Source organism: Malaclemys terrapin, chromosome 2, assembly GCF_027887155.1.
Source record: "Malaclemys terrapin pileata isolate rMalTer1 chromosome 2, rMalTer1.hap1, whole genome shotgun sequence".
Classification (NCBI taxonomy): domain Eukaryota; kingdom Metazoa; phylum Chordata; order Testudines; family Emydidae; genus Malaclemys; species Malaclemys terrapin.
In genome coordinates, this window is record NC_071506.1 from 1,647,149 (window position 1) to 1,659,840 (window position 12,692).

A 12,692-nucleotide genomic window follows, 5' to 3' on the forward strand; every position below is an offset into this window, starting at 1 on the left:
GGGCACGTACAGCCAGCCACGGGCCCGTACAGTGCAGCCCGGTCCATGGGTAGCCAGTATTTCAGGCCACAGGCAGGCACATGCAGTGGGGCACAGGCCAGGGGCTGGCAGTAGAGTGGGCCATGGGCACATGCAGCCGGCTACCTTTGCACATGTGAAGCAGGCAGGGCCGGCTTTAGGAAGTGCGGGGCCCGATTCGAACAGTTTTGACGGGGCCACGACAGGGATGACTGGAAAAAAAAAAAACACGTAAAAAAAACATGGGGCTTGTACTCACCGGGCGGCACTCCTAGTCTTTGGCGGTGGGTCCTTCACTCGCTCCGGGTCTTCGGTGGCACTGAAGGACCTGCCGCTGAAGTGCTGCCAAAGACCCAGAGCGAGTGAAGGACCCGCCGCTGAAGTGCCACCGAAGATCCGAAGCGCTGCCGGGTGAGGAAAAATTAAAAAGGAGCCTCTAGCCAGGGAAGGGATTCTCAGCCACTTGCCCCCACCCCAGCGGCCCTGCCACTGGGCGCGGGGCCCGATTCGGGGGAATTGGTGGAATTGGCCTAAAGCCGGCCCTGGAAGTGGGACACAGACCATGGGTGCATAGTACAGCACGCCGCGGGCAGGGACGTACAGGGGGACGCAGGGCAGGGACAGACACATACAGCAGGACACGGGTGTGCATGTACAGCAGGGCGTAGGCCACAGGTAGGTGCAGTAGGGCACATGCCCTGGTCTGGCAGCAGGACACATGCCCAGACTTGCTGCACAGTCACCTTGGCACAAGGTCTCCCCACGTGCCAGAGCATCGCAGGGGTCCAAAAAGGATTGTTCCGATCCCACCTCCACGCTGCCGTCTGCCATGACGTCTACAAAACACTTGACCATGGTTCAGCTGCTGGTGTGCTGAGGAGACCAGTGCCTGCCATGCTGACCACTGGCGGCTGAGTGTTTCCTTGGGCTTCCCTGTCTGTCACCTCTTGTCTTACCCATAGATTATAAGTTCTGGGGCAGGGACTGTCTTTCAGTTCTGTTTGTACAGTGCTAGCACACTGGGGGCCTGGTCTGTGACTAGGGCTCCTCGATGCTACCGGAATGGAAATAATAGCGAATTAGAACTTCCATGTAACCTAGACTCAAATGCTCCTGCTTCGTGGTACAAATCAGCCATGGGGTGACAGGGTGTAGGGAGGAGCTTTCTTCAGGGGCATGTTCACAGCTTCCAAGGCCAGAAGGGACCACTCTGATCACCCTGTCTGGCCTGCCACACAGGAGGTCAGAGGACTGCCCCCAAACAATTCCTTTTAAACTAGAACAGATCTTGTAAAACAATCCTACCTTGATTTAACAGTTGTCAGTGATGGAGAAGCCACCACGCCCCTTGGTAAATTGGTCCAATAGTTAATTACTCTCACTGTTAAAAATGTATACCCTATTTCCGGTCTGAATTTGTCTAGCTTCAACTTCCAGCCATTGGATCGTGTTAGACCTTCCTCTGCTAGATCGAAGAGCCCATTATGGACATTATGGACTAGTTATTACTTAGTCCTGCCTTGAGTGCAGGGGATTGGACTAGATGACCTATTGAGGTCCTTTCTAGTCATACACTTCGGTGATTCTATGGTTATTAAATATTTGTTCCCCTGGTAGGTACTTATAGACTGTGATCAAGTCACCCCTTAACCATCTTTTTGTTATGCTATAACAGATAGACTCAAGGAGCTCAGTCGCTATAAGGCAGGTTTTCTAATCCTTTAATCATGCTCATGGCCGTTCTCTGAACCCTCTCCAATTTTTCAACATCCTTCTTGAACTGTGGGCACTAGACCTGGACACAGGATTCACACCAGTGCCAAGACAGAGGTAAAATAGCCTCTCTACTACTCAAATTTCCCCTGTTTATGCATGTAAGAATCACATTAGCCCTTTTGGCCAGAGCATCACACTGGGAATTCATGTTCAGCTGATTATCCACCATGACCCCCAAAACTTTTTCAGAGTCACTGTTTTCTAGAATAGAGTCCTTATCCTGTGATTATGGCTGTGACAGTCTGTATCCCTATGTTCACTCTTTTTACAAAGCTATAATAGATTTTGTACAAAGTATGCCTTATGAGCAGAACTGGCTTTAGGCAGATTCCCCCGAATCGGGCTCCACGCCCAAAGAAGAGCGCCTAACTTAGGCACCTTTTTAATTTTTACTCACCCAGTGGCACTCCGGGTCTTCGGCGGCATTTCGGCAGCGGGTCCTTCAGTGCCGCGGAAGACCCGAAGCGAAGACCCGGAGCACCGTGTGAGTCATCCCTGCCAGGGCCCTGTCGAAACTATTCAAATCGGGCCCCGCACTTCCTAAAGCCAGCCCTGCTTATGAGGTATAATTTGAAAACTCATAATGTGCTGATCATTATTGTCCTGGTAAAATATGTGTGGCAACGTCGTTTGTAAAGTGATAAGATTCTACTATATAACATTTAAAGAACAGGAGTACTTGTGGCACCTTAGAGACTAACAAATTTATTGGAGCATAAGCTTTCATGGACTACAGTCCACTTCTTCGGATGCATATAGAGTGGAATAAATATTGAGGAGATATATATACACACATACAGAGAGCATAATCTGTATGTGTATATATATATATCTCCTCAATATTTATTCCACTCTATATGTATCTGAAGAAGTGGGCTGTAGTCCACGAAAGCTTATGCTTTAATAAATTTGTTAGTCTCTAAGGTGCCACAAGTACTCCTGTTCTTTTTGCGGATACAGACTAACACGGCTGCTACTCTGAAACCTATATAACATTTGTGAGACATATTCCAAGTTTAGAAGAGCAGGTACAAACCAGTTCCTTGAAGACAAAAGGCAAACTGAGGCCTCAGGTGTCAACAAAATCAAAATGGACTATCACCTGGTTAAGTGGCCATTCTTTGGCAGGAAAAAGGGTGTGAGTGAGAAATGTACATGTTGGCAAAGAAACAGCTGGAGGTTCCTGTCCCACAGACTGCTGTCTCCTGAACCTCAGCTGGAGGTGACTTTCAAAGAAATAGAGCTATAAGAAAGGGGAACAGGGGCACGAAAATATCTTTCCCTTCATCTCTTCTCATGGCATCAACAACACCTGAAGGACAAGGAAATTAACACTGAAGTGGGGGAGAGGTCCTGACTGAAAGGATTCAGGCCAGCAAGACTGCTAAGGCCTGTGGTGAGAGAAACCTTTGCTTTGAAAAAGAAGAACAGGAGTACTTGTGGCACCTTAGAGACAAGTACTCCTGTTCTTCTTTTTGTGGATACAGACTAACACGGCTGTTACTCTGAAACTTTGCTTTGAATTCACTTAGCTTGTTAAGTTAGGTATTAGCTGCATTTTACCTTTTATTTACTTTGTAGCTGTCACGGAGTGTGGGGGAGACCAGGCCCTGCACCCCCGGCTTCCTGTAATTCACCGTGACTCTCAGCCAACCAGTAAAACAGAAGGTTTGTTTAGCTGACAGGAACACAGCCCAAGACAGCTCTTGCAGGTACAGACAACAGGACCCCCTCAGTCAGGTCCATCTTGGGTAGGGTTACCATATTTTAATTCAGGCCTGCACAACATGCGGCCCGCGTGGGCTCACTGTGTGGCCCGCGGGGGGTGAGGAGGCAAGCGGGGGACTGAGGAGGCAGGCGGGCAGTGGCAGGGGGTGAGGAGGCGGGCAGTGCCGGGGGGGCAAGTGAGCCAGTGGTGGGGGGGAGGAGGCAGCTGAGGAGGCAAGCGGGCGGGCAGTGGGGGGGGGGCAGGTGAGCCGGCGGCGGGGGAGGCGAGCAGGTGGGCAATGGTGGGGGGGGCAGGTGAGCCGGCAGCTGAGGAGGAGAGTAGGCGGGCAGTGGGGGGGGCAGGTGAGCCGGCGGCGGGGGAGGCGAGCAGGTGGGCAATGGTGGGGGGGGGCAGGTGAGCCGGCAGCTGAGGTGGAGAGTAGGCGGGCAGTGGGGGGGGCAGGTGAGCCGGCGGCGGGGGAGGGGAGCTGAGGAGGAGAGTGGGCAGGCAGTGGGGGGGTGCAGGTGAGCCGGCGGCGGGGGAGGGGAGCTGAGGAGGCGAGTGGGCAGGCAGTGGGGGGGGGCAGGTGAGCCGGCGGCGGGGGAGGGGAGCTGAGGAGGAGAGTGGGCAGGCAGTGGGGGGGGGCAGGTGAGCCGGCGGCAGGGGAGGGGAGCTGAGGAGGAGAGTAGGCGGGCAGTGGGGGGGCAGGTGAGCCGGCGGCGGGGGAGGGGAGCTGAGGAGGCGAGTGGGCGGGCAGTGGGGGGGGCAGGTGAGCCGGCGGCGGGGGAGGGGAGCTGAGGAGGCGAGTGGGCAGGCAGTGGGGGGGGGCAGGTGAGCCGGCGGCGGGGGAGGGGAGCTGAGGAGGAGAGTGGGCAAGCAGTGGGGGGGGCAGGTGAGCCAGCGGCGGGGGAGGGGAGCTGAGGAGGAGAGTGGGCGGGCAGTGGGGGGGGCAGGTGAGCCGGCGGCGGGGGAGGGGAGCTGAGGAGGAGAGTGGGCGGGCAGTGGGGGGGGCAGGTGAGCCGGCGGCGGGGGAGGGGAGCTGAGGAGGAGAGTGGGCAGGCAGTGGGGGGGGCAGGTGAGCCGGCGGCGGGGGAGGGGAGCTGAGGAGGAGAGTGGGCAGGCAGTGGGGGGGGCAGGTGAGCCGGCGGCGGGGGAGGGGAGCTGAGGAGGAGAGTGGGCAGGCAGTGGGGGGGGGCAGGTGAGCCGGCGGCGGGGGAGGCAAGCAGGTGGGCTGGCAGCTGAGGAGGAGAGTGGGTGGGCAGTGGCGGGGGGGGGGCAGATGAGGTGGGGGTGGGGGACTGAGGAGGTGAGTGGTGAGTCGGTGGCTGACCTGTTCTACTGATCTGGTCTATCTCCCATTCCCTCTCCAAGGGTTGCAGCTGTCTGGAGGTGCCTGCCTTCCACGCCTTCCTCATTCACACCTCATTCATTCAACAGGGCAATTGATTACCAAGTGGGGGGAAGATCTTATTCTACTTCTAGCAAAAAGACAGTTTTCTTTTACCTTAATTATACTACCTTAGGGGCCCGCTATAACATATTACCAAGGTTCAATACCGCTGTTTGGTGGGGTGGCACTAGGGAAGGAGGGTTTGTTTCCGCGGGGCAGGCGGCGCTGGGGGGGCATTGTTTTGGAGGGGCTGGGCAGCCCTGGGGGTGTGTTTTGGCAGCACTGGGGAGGTGTTTCCGCAGGGCGGGCGGCGCTGGGGGGGTGTTGTTTCAGGGGGGCTGGATGGAGCTGAGGGGTGGGGTTCGGCGGCGCGGGGGGGCGGGTTCGGCGGGGCCGGGGGGTTTCAGCCCTCAGCTGTTTTCTTTGGAGTAATATGGCCCTCACCGCTTTACGAGTTGGGCAGGCCTGTTTTAATTAAAAAAAAGGAGGACACTCCACGGGGCCCTGGACCCACCTCAACTCCGCCCCGCCCCTGCGTCGCCGCCCCAACTCTGCCCCCTGCTCCTCCCCCTCCTCTGCTTCCCGCAAATCAAATGTTCACGGGAAGCCTGAAACAGGGAGGCAGCAGGTAAGCTGGAGCTGGAGCTGGGGCTGGGGCGAGGGGGGGCGCGGCCCAGTCTGGCCCCCCCGGCTGAGCGGCTCCCTCGGGTGGCCAGCTGGCCCCGGCCAAGAGGCACTGGCCCCGGCGTCTCTGTCCCAGCTCGGCTCGGGCCCCAGTTCCAGCCCCGGCTGAGCAGTTCCGGCGCCGGCCAGCAGCTGAGCACCCCCCAGCCCCGGTCCCAGCGGCTCCGGCCCGGCCCAGCTCGGCTCCGGCCCCAGTTCTGGCCCCCGTGTGGCTCTGGCCAGCGGACGAGCACCCCCAGCCCCGGTCCCAGCAGCTCTGGCCCCGGTTCCGGCCCTGGCCGAGCACCCCCAGCCCCGGTCCCAGCGGCTCCGGCCCAGCTCGGCTCAGGCCCTGGTCCCGGCCAAGCGGCTCCGGCACCGGCCCTGGCCAAGCACCGCCGGCCCCAGCGGCTCCAGCTCCGGCTCCAGCCCAGACCCAAGCCCCACGACCCCTCCCTATTTTCCCGGACATGTCTGGCTTTTTAGAATTTCCTCCCGGATGGGGATTTGAGGACCAAAATGACGTATGGTAAAGCTAATCTGGGGGGGGAGGGGGGGCAGGGGGGCCAGAGCCCTATCTGGGCACTCCTCCATTTTCCCAGCCAGCCCCAAACTGAAAAAACTCCAGCCCCTCCTTTCGCCTTGGTCTCTTTCTCGGGCCAGGAGGTCACCTGATCTCTTTGTTCTCCAACACCTTCAGTTGGCACCTTTGCAGAGGAGGGGCCCAGGCCATCAGGTGCCAGGAGACAGGGTGTCAGCCATTCTTTGTGCAGACAGCATCACACTGGCCCCCTAGGGTTCTGCAACAATCACACACCCCTAGACACTCAAGAAATGCATAGGGGAAACTGAGGCACCCACACAGCACTCAGAGGAAACATTAAGAACAGTCCTACTTTGTCACATCTCTCCCCCCTTTGAGACTGAACTGAGCAGGGTCACTTTAGCCAGTGACCTGGGTAAGTTCGAACCCACCAACGTTCCCATGGATGCCCCAGCATCTCTCCCTTTCCTTGGTGGGAGTTACACCAGGCCCTTCCAGTTTCATGCCCTCCTGTGGGTCTGTTGTGCTTGATGGCACTCGCAGGCTGCATGTGGGAAGGTTTATGTGGCCTGTGCCCTTTTGCCACCCCAATACCCCTGGGGTTCCAACTGAGAACAGGTCTTCTCCCAGTGCTCTGGTCTGGAGGGCTGCGATTCGGGCTCTCTTGGTTAAGAGCCCCCATCTTGACCTTGGCCAGCTCTGGGCTTGGGCAGCTGCTCCCCACCTTGTGGCCCCGGTACAACACCTCTGCCATCCCCACCTTACACCTTCCAGCTTTTACCATCAGTCCTGCCTCCTTGAGGCAGCCCAGCACCCTCTTCACCTGGGCCATGTGTTCCTCCCAGGTCTGGCTAAAGACACACATGTCATCGATGTACACCAGGGCCAAGTTCTTCATCCCCCTCAGTAACCGATCTACCCAGCGCTGGGAGGTGGCTGATGCCCCCTTGAGGTCGAAAGGCAGGACCAGGAACTCAAAGAGCCCCAAAGGGGTGGTGAAGGCAGCTTTCAACCTGGCGTCTGGGTCCAAAGGCACCTGCCAGTCGCCCTTGGTGAGATCCATAGTAGAGAGGTAATGAGCCCCCCCCACCCCCCACCTAGCTTGTTGAGAATCTCCCCAGGCCTAGGCATGGGGTAGGCATCGGACACGGTGATGGTATTAAGCCTCCGATAGTCCCCACAGAACCAGATCATCCCGTCTTCCTTGGGGACCAACCTCACGGGCGAAGCCCATGGGCTGTTAAACGGCTGGATCACCTCTAAAGCCAGCATGTCCTTGACCTCTCTCTCCAGGTCCTGGGCTGTTTTCCCAGTGACTCTGAATGGGGGACACCTGATGGGAGGATTGTCTCCCATCTCAGGGAAGAAATCCATCAGGGGGTCTTCCCCCTTCTCTTCCCAATCCTCCCTTTCCAGGTCTAGGGGTCCCCTCACTCCCCTCCCATACAGCAGCTCGAAAGGGAAGAACCCTTTGGATTCCTGGGGCACTTCCCCGTACCGCAAGTGGGGTAGGTACTTGTCCCAGTCCTGCGGAGGCTGATTCATAAGAGTCCTCAGCATCATCCTCAAGGTCCCATAAAATCTCTCCGCCAGCCCGTTGGACTGAGGCTGATATGCAGAGGCCCAGGTGGGCCAGACCCCACATTTCTCCCACAAGCCCTGGAGCAGGGCTGACATGACATCGGACTCCTGGTCTATAAGGACCTTGCTGGAGATCACCACTCTGCAGAAGAGGGTCCTCGGTGGAGGGCAGATCCCCCGCCCCTGGGTAGCGGGTGGCGAAATCCGTCATCACCAGGATGTATTTCTTCCCCGACTGGGTTGCCTTGCTGAGGGGTCCCACTATGTCCATAGCCACCTTATGGAAAGGCTCCTCTATGATGGGCAGGGATTTCAAGGGGGCTTCACCCTTATCCTGGGCCCTCCCCACCCTCTGGCAGGGGTCACAGGACCTGCAGTTCTGCTGGACGGCGTCACAGACTCTGGGCTAGTAAAAGTTCTGCAGCAGCTGCTGCCTGGGGCGCTGGATCCCCTGGTGTCCCAAGAGAGGGACATCCTGGGCCTAGTACAATAGCCTGCGGCGATACTTCTGGGGCACCACCAGCTGCCTCCTGATTCCCCACAGTTCTACTTCCCCTTGGGGAGCCCATTCCCGGTACAGGAATCTCTTCTCCCACCGGACTCTGTCCCTGCAGCCTTCCCCAAAGTGGTTTGCAGCGCTGTGGCCAGCAAGTTCCCTCAGCTTCTCCAAGGAGGGATCCCTCTGCAGCTCGGTCTGGAATTCAGCTGCTGGGGAAGGGAGTGGGACCTGCTCCCTCTCGCTGGCTGGGCCTGGGGTCACAGCCCTGCTGAACCCTGTCCCTAGTAGCTCCCTCCCTGCCATGGGATCACTTCCCAGCAGCACATCTGGACCAGGCAAACCTGGTTGTCAGCTGACCTGCCCTGCCTGTGTGTCCCCCCCACTCAGCTGGGGTCTCAGCTCCCACCGTGCTCAGCGCTGCCTTTGTTGTCCCAGTGGGGGCAGGCAGCAAGTTCTCTGCTGTCCTTACAGCATCAGAGCCAGCATGAGCCTCCTCTCCGGTGTGCAGGGGGGCGGGGAGCATCTCTCCAACACACTCAGCCCCAGGGGTCTGGTTACAGGTAGGCAGGTATCCTGAGCCCTGCAGCTCCTCCCCCCGGCCAGCCAGGTCATTTGCATGTTCACTGACCATTTCCATCTTATCCAATTGGTTCCCTGGATTCAAATTCAAATCCTCGGCAGTTACAGGAGCAGGGCCTGAATCCTGTCCCAAAGAGACACAGTCACCCCCCAACAGGACCTCATAGCCGATATCCTGGAGAACCCCAACGACCAGCCAGTCCGACCCCTCCTGGGTCTGCACAGGGATCCGGGCCATAGGCAAGGCGAGGGCCTTCATCCCAGGGACCTTCAACCAGGTCACACAGCCCCTCAGCATCTGCGGCTGCACCACCTGGGGCCCGACAACAGTTCTCTCTGTCCGAGGGTCTCGCCAGCCCAGGCATGTCTCCCCATTGACCACCACCTTCCGCTCCCAGTGAGAGTCCGAAGGGCCTGAGCCCAGGAGACTCCACGCCAACATATAGGCCTGGGCCAGGAGTGGGAGCCTGTCCACCTCCCCACCCATCTGGCTGACAGCGTCTATGGCCTTGGGACCCAGCAAGGGAGCTAGATACCGGAGCTTCTCTGCAGGGTCCCCCTGATTCAAATCACCTGCCTGCTCGAAGGCCGTGTGGTGGGCATCCACATCCCCCCCCCCTCCTTAACCAGGGACAGCAATTTAGTGTCGAGGCTCCCTGCGGAACTGGCAGCCCGGGGTCTATCCCCACTCACCCCTGGGGAGCCCCCTAGGCCTCTCCGCTCCACCATCGCCAGTCCATGCTGCCGCTGCTTCTCCTGCAGCTTTTCCTTGGGCTCTTGCTCTCTCTCACGGTCCTCTCGCTCTCTCGGACTCAGCTCCAGTCCCATCTGTCTCCGATCCCGATGGGGAACCCGACCGTGAAGACCCCCGTCTGGTTGGGGACAGGACTCTTGGGGATGCCTGGCTACTGCTCCAGCTGCTCCCAGATCCTCTTGTAGCCCCATCTCGGTCAGGAATCTGCTCCTTAGAGCGGTCCTCATCCTCCAGCTGTACGATTAACTGGGCCTTGGTGAACTTCCCAATGCGTAACCTTCTCTTTTTGCACAGGATTACAGTGTCCTTTTTAAGGAGATGGTGATAGGCCATAGCCTCACAGGCCTGTGTGCTCTCAGCTCCCCACGGTTTCCAGGAAGAACTCCTAGTGTGCCAGCCCTTCTCGTGGTCACCACCTCTCTCCCAGGGTCAAGCCGCAGACTCCTCTGCCCCTGAGACTGCTTGCCGCAGTCCCCAGGGGGACCCCGTTACTGCAACAGTCCTTCTTGCTGGTCATACACTCCCAGGGGTTAAGCGTAGCTCCTCCGCCCCCTGAAACCACCCCTCTCTGAGCCTTCTGCACGCCTGGTCCTTGTTAATCCTCCTTTGTTTTACTGCTCCACAGTCATTACTGCAGGAAGCGCCACCCACAGGGTGCAGTAGATCCCACCACTGCCACCAGTTGTCACGGAGTGTGGGGGAGAGAAGGCCCTGCATCCCCGGCTTTCTGCGATTCACCATGACTCTCAGCCAGCCAGTTAATCAGAAGGTTTATTTAGATGACAGGAACACAGTCCAAGACAGCTCTTGCAGGTACAGACAACAGGACCCCCTCAGTCAGTTCCATCTGGGGAGGAAGGGGAAGGGAGGCCAGAGCTCTGTCTGGGCGCCCCTCCATTTTCCTAGCCAGCCCCAAACTGAAAAAACTCCAGCCCCTGCTTTCGCCTTTGTCTCTTTCTCAGGCCAGGAGGTCACCTGATCTCTTTGTTCTCCAGCACCTTCAGTTTGCACCTTTGCAGAGGAGGGGCCCAGGCCATCAGTTGCCAGGAAACAGGGTGTCAGCCATTCTTTGTGCAGACAGCATCACACTGGCCCCCTAGGGCTCTGCAACAATCACACACCCCTAGACACTCGAGAAATGCATAGGGGAAACTGAGGCACCCACACAGCACTCAGAGAAAAATTAAGAACATTCCCACTTCATCACAGTAGCCAATTCTGACTTTTATGCCTCATTATTTGTAGTCATTTAAAATCTATCTGTAGTTAATAAATTTGTTTTATTGTTTTATCTGTAGCAGTGTGTGTTTGAAGTGTTCAGGTTACTCCATATGAGATAACAAGGTTTTTGCATATAATTTTCTATTAATGAAATGACAGACTTTCTAGGAGCTTGTATTGCCCAGGAGGGCGCCAGGCAGTACCAGATGCACATTTCTGGGGGAAAGTCTGGGACTGGGAGTTTGCTGCTGTTGCCCTATAATGTAATTCAGGATTGGCTGGCTAGAGCACTCATTCGGTATAGCTGGGAGTGATTTACATGCTAGAGGCTGTGTGAGCGGACCAGGAGTGGTTGTTGTAATAGCGAAGCAGTGTAAAAGGCACCCCAGGTTGGAGAATTGAGAGAGACAGCTGTCCGTCAGTCCAGATTGTACCCTGGGTAATGTCACAATGGCCTACAGTTTTTGTTCCTAGATGTCTGACCTCACATTTGGCCGTTTCTAAATGCATCATGTTTGCTTGTGCCCCCCCATCTTATCATGTGATCCAAAGTACTGTATAACTAACCTGTCCACTATTTACTGCTCACAAATGTTAGTGCACAAATGTTTGCCCAGCCCAGGGGTTCCTTGCACCTGCCTCGGAAGCATCTCTGACAGGCTACTGCCAATGACCAGCTACTAACATAGCAGGATCACACTGGCTTTTATGAACTGTTTTGTCATCGTAATAAAAGCATAGAGTAGTTAATTGGCTAGCTCGTATGTGCACCACTGGCCAGGTCGAAGAGAAGCAGAACTGCTCCAGTGTGTGTCATGGGCCCTACGCTGATCCCTGCTAAAGGAGATTCCTCTGTAACTCAACTAGTAGGGGCCTATGCAGGAGGAGCTAGGTCACTGCAAAGTTGTGAGTAGCCACAGCATGTGCATGTTACAGCGGGCACGTTCTCCATTAGGAGCTCACAGAGTTTGGCTGGGAGCACAGTAGACCTGTCCAATGCAAGCCCTCAGAGTCAGCCTTGCAAACATTCATTCTTGCCTGTGTTGGTCTGGCAACATCAGAGGAAAATCATATTTGCTCAGTTGGGGCTGAAACCTCAAACCTGCCCACCCCCATTTTCCCCAGTCAGGGTCATAACCCTCTTGATTTCTTGTTGGTAGAAAACAAAATAGGAAGCACCAGTGCTTGGGCTTATCTCAAATGTGGACATGAAATGAATACGCCCGCCTCAGGGAAAAGAATGTCCAGGTTCTGATTTGCAGAGTGTCAAGCTCCCATCTAACTGCCATACAACAATTAAAGATGGCACCGAGTGGCCGTTTTCTCCCAGTTTCCTTTGTTCCTGGGGCCATTTCTGGGCGGTTGGCTTTTTTCATTTATTTTTTTAAATTCCTTCTTCCCTTCCACTTCTTCCCTCGAACGTCCCCAGTTCTTGGCTGATCTGTTACTGGGATGGGTGATGTGGGCCTTCTCAAAGAGGTGGGCCTTGCATTCCGATTGGAACATGGTCAGGTTCATTTTCAGCTGCTCCCCTAGGTGTCCCATAGCTGGGTCCTGCAGCGGGAAATGCTGTGTTCCATGCCCCTGCCTGATCTCAGTTCTCGGTTCAGTGTTCCTGTAGAGCGCAGCTGTCTGTGAGGCTCACAAGTGCCTGCGTAGTTTTTGAAGCAGCTCAGACCATTCAGTACCTTGTAAATCAGGACCTAACTTTAAATTCACTCTGGGAAGAGCCAGCCAGCCGCCATCTGTGCGGGCTGCACTCTGCTCACCTCTTCTGGCTAATGCAGCTGCTTTGTGCTAAGTTTCAGCTTCCTGCTACCACCCTAGGGTGCAAAGGCCCTTGCCTGAGAGGAAAGGGTGTGGGCTGCTACATCCCATGCCAGGGATAGGCCAGCCTGAGAGGCTAGGGGCTGCTAACAGCTGATGGAAAGGACGGGTCCCCCAAGGGGGGAGAGGAGT